Below are 13,424 nucleotides of genomic sequence, written 5' to 3'. Positions count from 1 at the left end.
CCCTCTGCCTGTGTCTCTGCCTCTCTCTTTATCTGTGTCTCTCATGAATAAATAAATTATTCATGAGAGACACACACACACACACACACACAGAAGCAGTCTCTGCCTCTCTCTTTATCTGTGTCTCTCATGAATAAATAAATTATTCATGAAGACACACACACACACACACACACAGAAGCAGAGACACAGGCAGAGGGAGAAGCAGGCTTCTTGCAGGGAGCCTGATGCGGGACTCGATCCCGGGTCTCCAGGATCATGCCCTGGGGCCAAGGAAGGCACTAAACCACTGATCCACCCAGGGGTCCCCTAATTAACTAATTAATTTAAAAAGTTTTAAAAAATAAATTTAATCAAGCTTGTTTAGCCATCCCTGACTGGCTGTCAGGTAGTTCTGTGACTCATTGAAAAAGAAGGCAGGGGTAGGGTAGGAGTAATACAAGAGATGAGTCTCAGACAAGCACATCTACATAGAAAATATATTTGTTTCACCAATTTACAAAACTCCTTGAAATGTTAAGTAGCATACAATTTCATTGAGACTTTTATTCAGGAGTAATAGATTAAAAGTACTTAACCAAGTCAGTTCTTCAAACTTGCTTTGCCATTTCCACACGGAATTCATTGAAAATAAGGTGATTATACAGTAATTACATAAAATGTAAAGCCTTCTATTTAGATAGATATATGGAATTTTAATTACTACCAGCTAGATTGAGATGCTGCTCCCAGCTCAGGGAGTTAAGAAATCAGTGAGATCCTGTTTAAGTTCTCCACAGCGTATGATACAATTTTTTGTTTTTTTGTTATCTAGTGCTCTTGGAAGGCAATTAGTTCTGTTTATGGAAAAAAATTAAAATACTCCTACTATTCCTAATTAAGATTAACAGAATTCTTTGTCATGTTGGGTGTATTTGGGCATAAAATTACAATCATTTTGACATTAAATTCTCATTACTGTATTTCCCCAGAGTGATTTTGTTTACAGATATTGTTGAAATGCTGACTGATAACAATCTTCCTCTAAATGCCATTCTTTTGCCTACCACTTCTTATTACCTCTGCTTTCATTTCTCCCAACAGCAACACACAACCTCTTCTGTGTTATGAATTTTGAATTTCATGCAAGACGGAAGGAAAACAAAAAGCACAAAATGATCTCCCCACTGGTTTACCTAAGACTAAAACCTAAGACCAAGAAAACAGTTGGTAAAATCATTTTCATGCTGAGCAAGTTTCTGAAAGCCCCATCTGGGGGAGTCAGGAGAGTGCCCAGGTAGCAGCCCAGCCCATTGCTGTGTGGTGCCGGGTGGGGCAGTGACTCCACAGCTGCTCAGTGAGGCGCCCCCACAGCAGGATGTGTGAAGATGATGACAATGATACCAACAGTGATGATAATGATGATGGTGGGTTCTGTGACCACCATTCCTGAAATGGTACATACCAGGCTACACCTCCTATTCTGGGAGAAATGTGACGGATGCTGGGGATTGAGGAGATTGGTAAAGAAATGGGATCCCTCTTTATTTCTGAAAACTCCTCTGCAAACCACCCTTCCAAGTTTTGCAGTCTATCAGAGTAGGCTTCCTCATCTGAGACACAAGCTTAGAGCTAAGCTGTGCACTGCACTTAGAACAAGGGAAGGTGGAAAGTTTTTAAAATAATCTCAGGAAGTGTTATATCTTAACACATGTTCTCAGCAGCTTAGTGGAGTGGTTCATGCTGGAGTTGGCAAACATTTTCTGTTAAGGGCAATTCTCTACTCAATTCTGTTGCAGCATGAAAGCCACCACAGCGACAGTGCCTAAATGAATGAACATATTTTTGTTTCAATAAAACCTTATTTTTTGAAAAGAGGTATTATTAGAATTAAAGCCAGGTGTTCAAACAAAAACTTATAGACAAATTTTAATAGCAGTACTATTCATAATACCCAAAAGGTGGAAACAACCCAAATGTCCATCAACTGATTAAATGATAAGTAAAATGTGATATAGCCATACAATGAAATGGTATTCATCCATGAAAAGTAATGAAGTTCTGATACATGCTACAACATGAATGAAACTTGAAAACATTATGGAAAGTGAAAGAAACCAAACACAAAAGGTCACATTTGATTCCATTTATTTAACTATTCAGAATACAGTATTCCCCTCTTTTTTTTTTTAATTTTTATTTATTTATGATAGTCACAGAGAGAGAGAGAGAGGCAGAGACATAGGCAGAAGGAGAAGCAGGCTCCATGCACTGAGAGCCCGACGTGGGACTTGATCCAGGGTCTCCAGGATTGCACCCTGGGCCAAAGGCAGGCGCTAAACCGCTGCGCCACCCAGGGATCCCCAGTATTCCCCTCTTATCCATGCAAGATAGGTACCAAGACCCTAATGGATGCCTGAAACTGAAGACAGTACCGAGTCCTTTACATATTATGTTTTTTTCTTATACATTTATACCTGTAATAAAGTTTAATTTAAAAATTAGGCAAAGAAAGAGATTAACAGTCATAACTAATAATAAAATAGAACAATTATAACAATATATTATAATAAAAAGTATATGAATGTGGTTTTTGTCTCTCAAAATATCTTATTGTACTGTACTCCCTCTTCTCCTTGTGATGATGTGAAATGATAGAATGCCTACGTGATGGGAAAAGTAAGGTAAATGCCATACACATTATAATAGATTTTTAGACTGCTATTGACCCTGGACAATACTTCAAAACGAGGATCATCTTCTTCTGGAGCACAGTTGACCATGGGTGATAAGAACTATGGAAAGTATAACCACAGATAAGGAGGGACTACTGTAGATAAATCCAAGGACAGAAAGGGTATTACCAGGGACTGGGATTGGGAGAATAGGACTGACTACTTAATGGACAGGGATTTCCTTTAGAGGTGATGAAAATGTTCTGGAACTATAAAGTGAGCATGGTTGCACAGAACTGTGAATGTGCCAAAGCCACTGAATGGTACACTTTAAAGTGGCGAATTTTATCTTAAGCATATTTAACCCCAATAAAAATAAATAATTAAAAATCGGCAGTGGGGGTGTTATGCTATATGTTGGCAAATTGAACTCCAATAAAAAAAAAATAGGAATAAAGAAAACAAAGAGAAAAAAAAAGGCAGTGGGCCAGATTTGGCTGGGGGCCTGTAGCTGCTGATTCCTCACCATCTGTGAACTGCAAACAAGTTATCTAGCCTCTCTGATCTTATCAGAATATCATGTGAGGATTAAAATAGTTAATACTTAGAATTTAAAATAATGCTTGGAATACAGTAAATATTCAAAAGTTGTTAGGTGCTATTATTATTGTTACCATAATCGGTAAACTTTTAGAGTCATGAAGCTCTTTGAGAATTTGAGGAAAGTTATGACCTTCTCTTTAGAAAAGAACAACGTACAGATGTATGCATATGAAAGTTCCCCAAGGTCACAAGCCCAGACAAAAGCAGGGGCCTTAACAAGAACCCCTAGACTTCTCTGCCATCCCAGCTACCTCTTGCTGATACACTTAACAGGGCTTAGTGGCTAAGAATGGAAGACCCCTCAGGGGGTCTCAGGTTGGAAAGATACAGCCATCAAGAGAAGGCTGGAAGAATAGGAAATAAAGATGTAGGGCCCTTATGAGAAGACAAGATGGTCCCAGAGTTTTACTCTGCCCAAGTAACCATTTATCTAGAAACCCCAGTGGCCAGGTTGAGCCACAGTGAGCAGCTGTCCCCAGGCCACAGGCAGTAGGAGTGCAGGGCCAAAACTCTATGCTCTGAGATCAGCTGGCATGACATTGGAAGCAACAAAGAATATAGAGATGTTATCAAGGAGGGTCTACTAGCTGTTATCCATACTGTAGTAACTATTTTTTTTTCTTATTTTTGTATTCCTGATGCTCTGACCTTTGGGGCCTTGATCCTGGGGAGGTTCTACCTCCCAGGGTTAGCTAATTCCTATAGAAAGCAAATTACTCCCTTCTAAGGCACCTTTGATAGACAAATCAACTAGTACAGAACCCATATCCCCACCTGGCTCCTCTAAAAAAAACTATCACACCCCAAGCCAATATTTCCCCTGCCCTAAATCACCCCAGAGCCAGGTACCCAACAAATAGGGACCACCCTTATAGTCTTCAGCCTGCCAAAATTATTCAAATGAACCAATCTTCAATTTACTCTGAACACTTACCTTGCTTCACCTGTTTCTTCACTAAAAAAACACCAGTAAAGGCTCCAGGCCATGCTCTCCCCTCTTGTGCCTCTCTACCTATGAATGACTCTGGTCTTCCTCATGTGGTTCTGAGTGCCATAATGTGCCATGCCTCCTAATTCTAGAGATCTGTATCAACCTCTTCCTTCATAACAGTCATTTCCATGTCTGTGTGCCTTACGACACCTGATAAAAACAAGTCCCAGGTACAAATTTTAACCCACATACTTGACAGCGAAACTGGAACTAGTATCACATGAAATGGAAGGATTGGAATTCAGCCTAGATACATGGTGTTGGGAACAAAGGTCTACGGAAGGTCAAATGTTGGATACTTAAAACACAGGCCCAGGCCATGGTCAGACTTGCATCAGTCCCTTGCAATGCAAGTTTTTAAACCAGGCAGTTTGAAGTAAAACATCAGATGAGAGACTTCTAATTTTCCACCTGTTAATGAATGACAAGAGGATCCCTGGGTGGCTCAGCGGTTTGGCACCTGCCTTCGGCCCAGGGCATGATCCTGAGGTCCCGGGATCGAATCCTGTGTTGGGCTCCCTCCATGGAGCCTGCTTCTCTCTCTGTCTCTCTCTCTCTTTCTCTCTCTGTCTCTCATGAATAAATAAATAAATAAATCTTTTTTTAAAAAAATGAATGACACGTTTCCCTCACCCCTTATCTGCATTTGATTCTTGCATAATCACCCTCACCTCCTACCCTAGCTAGTTCCAGGGGAGTCATTCAAGGGCTCATCAGTGAATCCTCTAGATTGGAATTAAGACTTCTCAGAGATATATGCTCAAGAGAAAAGAGTTAGGTTTCTAGTTTCAGCAGTCCCCTCTCACTGGCAGGGCTGACTGTGGCCCAGTTGGTGGCAGATTTTTTTAAGTAAGTATGGCAAAAAAGTAAAGTTCAAAAAAAGGCATAAATCCCCTGTTTCATAATAAGAAAGGCACTAGCTAATAATAGTACTAATAATAGTAATAATAGCAATAATCCATTGAGTGGATGTTGTGCCAGAAGCTATGCTGAGACATCCTCCATTAATTCTTAAAATGTTCCATAGGCATTTGAAGAGGCTCTGCCTCCCTGGGTGCCCCTACTTTGTTCCTGCCCCCATGTGGACCTGCCTTGGCCATAGACTCTTTAGGCCCTGTCGGACCCTCCAGGAAAAGGGGTCCTGCAGGGTCTCTGACTTGAGCATGTGCTCTATCATGTCTTCTTCTTTCCTCCTCGTTTTTAATGTAGGGGAATGAAAAGTGAAAGCACTTGGGGGTGGGCAGAGACATGCTGTCTTAATAGTGAACATTTTTTTTAAAGATTTTATTTATTTATGATAGACATAGAGAGAGGGAGAGGCAGGCTCCATGCCGGGAGCCCGATGCTCCATGCCGGGAGCCCGACGTGGGACTTGATCCCGAGACTCCAGGATCAGCCCTGGGCCAAAGGCAGACGCCAAACCACTGAGCCACCCAGGGATCCCTTAATAGTGAACATTTCATTTGAGTAAGAACTTGAGAGTTGAACAGCCTGGGTTCAGATATCAATTCTACCACTTCCTAGCTGTGTAACATAACCTCTCTGTGCCCCTCTTCTCCCAACCTAATAAAATGTAAAAGTAAGATCAAAATTTGGATAGACAGATACTTATAGGTTAAAACGTCAGCTAAACTAAGAAGAACATAAATCTCATTCTTTGAAATAGAACAAATTATTAATTGTGCAAAACTCCATGTTAGTGGAGTAGGAATTTACAGAATTGCCATAAACCAGGTTAAATAATACCACACAACAGCACTTTGATAACCTTTCTCTTGGAAATTTGCTAATGGCTTAAATAAAGACTGAGGAATCTCATATAACCAAAATGATTATCATGGCTTTAGGAATATCAGGATGAGCACTGCGTGTTATTCTGAATGTTGGCAAATTGAACACCAATAAAAAATAAATTGATTATTAAAAAAATAAAAATAAAAAGCAAAACTATTTTTAAAAAATATTCTTATGTGATTTGTAATACCCTTTTCTTAAATAAAATGTGTCCCGAGCAAAAAAAAAAAAAAAGGAATATCAGAGATAAAGAGAAGGAGGGGAGAGAAGACAGGGAGAGGGTAGAGGAGGGAAGAGAGAAAGAATGAGAGGAAAGAAGGAAGATAGTAAGGAAGGAGAGGAGGAAAAGGGGAAAGGAAAAGAAAGGTTGTTATCTATAATCTGTCATCTGCTTTATTCAATTTCACTGTACTTTCTTAAATAGTATATATATAAACTTCATGACTGTGATTTCAATGTACTTCTTGGAAATATTTTATATTGAAGTTTTCTCTCTTATAAGGTTGCTTTTGTGTAGGTGATATCCTGTAAAATGATTTCAGAATTAACCCCTCTCTCTCTTAATGGAAAAAAAAACAAAAACCCTCATCTATAAAATTTGGTTCTGCTATTAAAGTAGGCATCCAGCTTAAAGTAAACTGGCTTATTAAAATACTTTCATAGATTCAACATTAAATATTGCCACTTCTGGGATCCCTGGGTGGGGCAGCGGTTTAGCGCCTGCCTTTGGCCCAGGGTGAGATCCTGGAGACCCGGGATCGAATCCCACGTCGGGCTCCCAGTGCATGGAGCTTGCTTCTCCCTCTGCCTATGTCTCTGCCTCTCTCTCTCTCTCTCTCTCTCTCTGTGACTATCATAAATAAAAATAAAAAAATTTAAATATTGCCACTTCTGCAAGATAAAATTTGAATATCAGTATTAGGATTGTCATGTATTGTGTAAATTATAGATTTCTAACCCACTGAACCAAATAATAGGTATTCAATTCATAGCATGGTAGAAGGATTTGATAAAAACCAGAGCTATTTTTGTTATTAGATGAGTGAGTATTCTAAATGTTTTTCCTAAGGACAAAATATGCTCCTCCACATCAGGATAAGAGCCACTTTAGAATGAGAAGTCGATCTCACTTGGATGCATTTTATTGGAAACCACTCACCAGGGGTCAATTCCTGCTCCAAATGGTTAGAGAATTAAACAGACCATGATATGTCATCACCAGATTCCATTCAAGGATTAATGGCTCCAAAGTACAAGATGCCTCTCTAAGTCTTCCTGTAATATTAGACCCAAGAGTGACTTTTCCCACCATTCCAGTCCCCTTTGCACACCGAGGGTTAGAGAATGGCTCTTCACAAGTCTCAGAAGAACAGGGCACATGGATAAGCCAGTACATGTTCTAAATCATCACTCTTGGTTCAGGCCAAGTCATAGTACTCATGGGACAAGCCAAAATAGGAGCTCGCCTGCCTTGGAGCAGGTCAGAATTTATTTAGAGCTATCTCCCACAAGTGAAGACTGCAATGTGGCTGAAAAGATGTTGTCTGATTCTACTACTAATTAGGCTCAAATGACCTTGAAAGGCTCAGGGGTTTCTGTAATTCCTCCATTCCATATATAAAAGGCTGCAACAATAAGATTGTAGGACAGTGCCTGTAGCCTTCACAAATCAAAGCTGAGGAGTCAGGAACAGAGCTGTGAAACTTGAGTTCTGGATTCTGAGGAAAGGAAGCACTTAAATGTCAAAATTATACCAAATCCACTTCTGAGAGATACCTTCCCTCCTTTGTTCCCTGCCATCACAAGCTTGCCTCATATGTAGGGAAGTTCCACTGATCATAGTGGCCCCAAAGTAGTATTCAGATCATGGTGAATGAACAAGACAAAGCTGGAATATGGAAAGAAAATACGAAAACTTCATTTTGTTACTTATTTTATATCTTCCTTTTAAAGTGCCTATATTTGTGTAATATTTATAACAAAATTATAGAAAGGTACTGTATCCATTCAACTTACAAATAAATGAATACTCACACACAAAAAAATCAAATAAATGAATACACATAATTGTAGATGTGCGCTCAAAACACCATCTTCTTATGGCAAGAGTAATGCAAATGATGGAGTACACTGATGGATCCAGATTCAAATTTTATTTGTTTGTTTTGTTTATTTATTTATAAATTTTCTTAGTTAACATATAGTGCAATATTGGTTTCTGAAGTAGGATTCAGGGATTCATCACTTACATACAACACAGGTCTTTTTCAATGAGCACATCCAGAATCTATGATAACCATGGGTCCTGGATTGCTTGTGGGAACTTTTTATCAAGAGATAGTGAGGCCACAAATACAATCTGAAAGAGATGTTTCATCAAACTCTGAAATTCAGGAACTCCATCAGCCTGCTTCTGCATTACAGTCCAGTTTGTGAATTATTTTCCCTCACTCTGTTGCAGAGACCACACAGATTTTCAAAGGAACCTTAAATCAATTACTATGGTTGTGTCAGATAATACAGAAAGATCAGCTTCAGTTAAAATAGAAAAGAGAGGGGATCCCTGGGTGGCGCAGCGGTTTAGCCTTTGGCCCAGGGCGCGATCCTGCAGACCCGGGATCGAATCCCACGTCGGGCTCCCGGTGCATGGAGCCTGCTCCTCCCTCTGCCTGTGTCTCTGCCTGTGTCTCTGCCCCTCTCTGTCTCTCTCTGCGACTATCATAAATAAAAAAATAAAGAAAGCCTTTAAAAAAAAATAGAAAAGAGAGAGAATGGAGCAATCACCAAACCTGTCATGGCCACAGGGCTGCAAGAGTAAATAGTCCTCAACAGTAGTACAGGGCAGCCTCCTGTTGGAGAATGCTCAGCCCCAGATCTCTTTAAGTTGGTGCAGGAAGCTGCAATGTAGGCAAAGCAGGTTGTATATTGTGCAAATTTTGTAAGGAAAACCAACCTACAGTTGTACATGTAGCAGCCATCAATAAAGCTTAATATTACAGTGACCTAATATGGTCACATGGATTAATACAGAGCATTTTCAGGTTGTAAATATCAGGGTTTGACTCCTGAAGTCATCATTGGTAAGGAGCACTATTACATTTTTGTGCTTTTTTCAGTCTTACAGGTTTACCACTGGAATGGCCAAGTAATGGGAATAATTCTATATTCTTCATAGGTGGATTGGACACAACTACAGACAAATTTTATTCTTTTCAAATTTCTTCATGGAAATATCTGAGGAAACATGAAAAAGTGTTCCTGAAATGTAAACAATTTCTAGGCATAAAAGAATGATGTTGACAGTATATCATTTTGACAATAGCTTCATATAAAATGAGTGTTCTCCCCCAGGAGAACATCAATGCAATGATTTGCATTTTTATAGAAATTTATAACTTTAAATTATTTTTGAAATAAAGGAAACATTCTGAAGATAGTAGTTTTATTTGCCAACTTTTAATTTGGGGATTTTTTGTGTTTAAAATATTTTTAATTGAAACTCCAGTTTGTTAACATACAGTGTAATACTAGTTTCAGGTGCAGAATTTAGTGATTCAGTACACTCAGTGATACAACACCCAGTGTTCATCACAAGGGCACTCCTTAATCCCCATCTCATCTATTTACTCTATCCCCTGCCACTTACCTCCCCTTTTATAACCATCACTTTGTTCTCTGTAGTTCAGCCAGTTTCTTGGTTTTCCTCTTCCCCCCGCCCTCCATGTTCATTTGCTTTGTTTCTTGAATTCCACATATAAGCAAATTTTTTTAAAAACTTTATTTTTATATATGAGGAAAATCCAGCGGAAGATACTCTTTGTGATAATGTAAAAGAGTTCTGGGAAAGACAATAACATACTCTCACTGATCAAGTAATAGGACTAGATGTAGTGACAGGACTAATAAGCAGAGAGGATATTGCAAAAATATTTGACAAAATTAAATATCAGGTCAATATGCCTGGAGTGCAGAACCATTGATCATGCTCACAAACTAGTATATTAAGAGTCTTAAATGGCAGGCAGAGCAACTTTAGAGAGCCATTTTAGGTATTGATGTATCTGATAGCAATTATCAACAATCTGTGTTGAAGACAGCATCTTTAGCTATCAGTGCTTGTCACACTGAAGGAAGATGTAAAAATAACAAGTTGAAATTAATTCTGGCCCCAAAATTAGTCACTTTGGGTCATAATACTAGGCATAGAAAATGGCTGACCCAATGCACAGTGTCTACATTGCCATACAATTTACTGCAGTAGAGACATCATTATTTGACACATTCCTTGATTATTAACACATTGTGGTACTCAGATATGCTTACCAGGATTAAGGTAAATGTCAATAAAGTAAAGGCATGAAATGTTTGTAACTTGACATCACAGCAATTTCCTGAGGGGTTCTGAGCTGTGGTTTTTAAACCAAAATGAATTAGTCTACCGTTTTTCTTTCAAAACTGCTTGTAAATATCCTGAATGCTATTCAAGCCACTCCATCCCTAGTGTTTATATAACTGTTTCCTGGTGTATTTAATTACTGCCTTTTCAATTGGATTCTGTGAAGTGGTGAGAGTGAGAAGGTGAATCAAGCTATTTAGAGATTAAAAATAGAAATCTTGAATAGAAATTCCAGTATTCATTGAAGTGAAAATCTTAATAGGCAAGATGGTGGAAGAGTAGGGGTCTTCAACTCACCTGGTCCCAGAAATTTACCTAGATGATTTTCAAAACATCCTAACATCCTGAACACCTACAATTTGGCCTGAGATTTAAAGAGAGAAGAGCTGGAATGCTACAGAGGGAAAAGTTTTCCTTCTAACAAGGTAGGAAGGTGGAAAAAAATATATTGAAAAGAATGAAGTGGGAGGGGGCACTGCAACTAGCAGGGCTAAAGTGGAGCAGGGAAAGCCTCCAGGACCGGAAAGCCCAGCACTGGAGAAGCAGGATCCTTAAAAATCCATGTCGGAGTTTTCCCGGATGGAAAATAGCTTAGCATGGAAATCAGGCAAAATCCCAGGAGGGGAAGTGAAGCCTCAAGATTCCTGGAATCACAAGAAGAGTAGGGGCGCCCAGGGGAAAGCTCACCACAAACCACAGGGCAATATCGGTATAGGGCTGGAGAACTGAAGCCCTCCGGTGCATTTGGGACAAGCCAGTCGGTAGGTGGCCTGGCTCCAGAGAGAGGTGGCTGAGCCCTATTCTCTGCAGGAGAGGCAGCCCCGGGAGCACAGGTCCAGCAGCACAGGACCCTGGATACCCAAGGTACCCAAGCAAAGCCTGCAATCCTGCCTTCCCCCTGGGGCAGGCAGAAGCGGGGAGGGCACAGGACAGCAAGAACTCTTCTGCCACTGGGTGCCCCCAAGCTATGCAGATCTGTACACCCGTGCCACCCCGGGAGCACTAGGCCAGTCTGGACTAGGAGACTGCATTAGTTACTAGCAGAGAGCTGACTCCAGAGCTGGAAATCTGGCCACTGCCATTATTGTTTTTCCTCCTGTTTCACCCTGTGCCTGGGAGAGACAGGCTGCCAGGGAACACAGGCCTCACGGGGTAAACAGCTCCCACTGAGCTCAGCAGCTGGCAGGGACAGGGCATTTTCCCCAACCAGCAGGGGTGGGGCAGCTCCGTCCAGTCACACACACCTGAGAATCAGCACAGCAGGCCCTTCCCCCAAACAAACTGCTGGAAGAACAAGGGAAGAACAAGTTTTGGACCAAACAGCTCTGGAAAGCTCCAGGACCCAGGGAAAATTGAGGGAAAATAGGATAATAGAACTAGAGGGTCCCCCACCTTTTTCCCCCTTTTCCATTACAATTGATTTTTATACCAGACTAAATAGTTTCCCATTTTTTCTCTTTTCTCACCATAACTACAATATTTTACCAGCTCTTCATTTTTAAGTTTTTTCCTTTCTGACTTTCGTATTTCTACACTTGCTTTCTTAGATATATTTTTCACTTCTGGATTCCCTTCAACGTATTCAATTTAATTTTGGCAGATGTATGAGATATGGGATTTTATTCTGTGTCTTTTGTTTTTTTATGCCTCATTTTTTTTCTACAATTGTGGAAGTTAGTACCTTCTAAAACATGACCAGCATGCACACAGAATCAAGTGGAACACTGTGCTGGTTCATTCTGTGAGATTATATTCTCTCTTCCTTCCCATTCTGTCCCCCTTTTATCTTGTTTATATTTTGGTGGTCAATGTTGGGGCTTTCTACAAGTATTGCTGATTTATATAAATTTGGGATTGAGCATCTTCTAACATAAAGAACAAAATACACTCACAACCAAAAGGATCAGCCTCTAGGACCACTCAGGTAGACTACATTCTCTCTCCACTACCACCTCTTCACCACCATCATCCAACCCTCCCCTTTTTTCTTATTTCCTCTTTTCTTTACTTTTTTCCCCTCTTTTTCTGTTTTCTTCTTATTTGTGGTTTTTGGCCTTTTATTTTTACTACTTTTTGTTTAAAATTTTTTTCACTTTACTGGCCCTTTTGTTTCATTTTGTTCTGATCTTTTTTCATTTTATAGTCTCTGACCTCTTCAGAATCACCTAGGGTGGATTTTATTTAGGTTGTGGTTGATATTTTTTACTCAACCTGCTCATACAGCCACTCTGCATGGACAAAATGACTAGATGGAAGAATTCACCACAAAAGAAAGAATCAGAAACAGTACTCTCTGCTTTCTTTTGAGGTCCATTTGAATGGTAAATGATTCTCCACCCCCTCATTTTCATTTCATTTAGACCTCATTTAGGTCTAAAATGAGTCTCTTGTAGACAGCAAATAGATGGGTCTTCCTTTTTTATCCAGTCCGATACCCTGTGTCTTTTGATGGAATCATTTAGCCCATTCACGTTCAGAGTAACTACTGAAAGATATGAATTTAGTGTCATCATTACCTATACAGTCCCTGTTTTTGTGTAATTGTTTCTCTGTGCTCCCTCTTTCTTTTACAGGGTCCCCCTTAATATTTCTTGCAGAGCTAGTTTGGTGGTCACATAGTCTTTCAGTTTCTGCCTATCTTGGAAGCTCTTTATCTCTCCTTCTATTCTGAATGATAGCCTTGCTGGATAACATATTCTTGGCGGCATGTTCTTCTCATTTAGTACCCTGTATATACCATGCCAACCCATTATGGCCTGCCAGGTCTCTATGGAGAGGTAAGCTGTTAATCTGATATTTCTCCCCATAAATTATGAATCTCTTGTCTCTCACTGCTTTTAGAGTTTTCTCTTTATCTTTGGAATTTGCAAGTTTCACTATTAAATGTTGAGGTTTTTATTGATTTTGGAGGGGGCCTCTCTATCTCCTGGATCTGTATGCCTGTTTCCTTCCCCAGATTTGGGATGTTCTCAGCTATGATTTGTTC

The 13,424-nt window shown here is 39.9% G+C and overlaps 1 protein-coding gene across 5 annotated transcripts in view; it reads left to right on the top strand.

The window, feature by feature from the left end:
• Positions 1-13,424, top strand: part of LOC112644574 (protein FAM240B-like) — a 265,942-nt gene that overhangs the window by 219,933 nt on the left and 32,585 nt on the right. Inside the window, exon 3 of one of the 5 annotated variants that reach the window (XR_007413680.1) lies at positions 1,084-2,546. The exons of 3 other annotated variants lie outside the window; for them this stretch is intronic. The gene's annotated coding sequence lies outside the window, so the exon portion shown is untranslated. Of the gene's footprint in view, positions 1-1,083; positions 2,547-13,424 lie in introns of those variants that run through there. One more of the 5 variants, XR_007413678.1, reaches the window with a different exon arrangement.

This window comes from Canis lupus, chromosome 1 (genome assembly GCF_003254725.2).
Source record: "Canis lupus dingo isolate Sandy chromosome 1, ASM325472v2, whole genome shotgun sequence".
In the NCBI taxonomy this organism is placed as follows: Eukaryota; Metazoa; Chordata; class Mammalia; order Carnivora; family Canidae; genus Canis; species Canis lupus.
Note: the sequence above shows the minus strand (reverse complement) of the source record. Positions and strands in the feature narration are given on the sequence as shown.